Raw genomic sequence first — 730 nt, 5'->3', positions numbered from 1 at the left:
GCAATCTCAGCTCACTGCAGCCTCAACCTCCTGGGCTTACGTGATCCCCCTGCCTCAGTCTTCCAAGTAACTGGGACTACAGGCATGCGCCACCAGATCCAGCTAATTTTCTTTCACTTTTTATAGAGATTGGGTGCGGGGAGGTCTCCCTATGTTGCCCAGGCTGGTCTTGAACTCCTGGACTCAAGTGATCCTCTTGCCTCTGCCAACCAAAGTAGTAGGATAACAGACATGAGCCACCACATCTGGCTGGCTGAAGTTCTTGAGTCTTAAAGAAGCTGAGTGACAAATGCCTTGTGACCCCACAATGTAGCTCCTTTAGGAATCCATCTCAATGAAAGCAAAGATTTGGCTACAGGTTGTTTCCTAGAGTGTTATTTGTGGATGATGTGATGTTGATGATGGTGATGATGGGTCAAGCTTGGCACTGATCCAACTACTTCATGTATATTAACCCAAGTTATCTTAACAGCAACCCCCTGAAGTAAAATATTATTATTAACAGTATTGTCATAATTCATTGTAGTAACCCCATTAGCAAAATATTATAATTATCAATATTATTATAAATAAAGTATTATTATTACAACTTTACAAATGAGAAAACTGAAACCTACAGCAGTCAAATAATTTTTTTTAAAACCTCTGCAATTATTAGTTTATTAGTATCATCCAGGACTCAGATGTTCAGTATTCCTCCTGAAATTACATAAACAAATGCAAATGGAAA

The sequence above is a fragment of the Mandrillus leucophaeus genome, unplaced genomic scaffold (genome assembly GCF_000951045.1).
Source record: "Mandrillus leucophaeus isolate KB7577 unplaced genomic scaffold, Mleu.le_1.0 Scaffold852, whole genome shotgun sequence".
Classification (NCBI taxonomy): Eukaryota; Metazoa; Chordata; class Mammalia; order Primates; family Cercopithecidae; genus Mandrillus; species Mandrillus leucophaeus.
Note: the sequence above shows the minus strand (reverse complement) of the source record.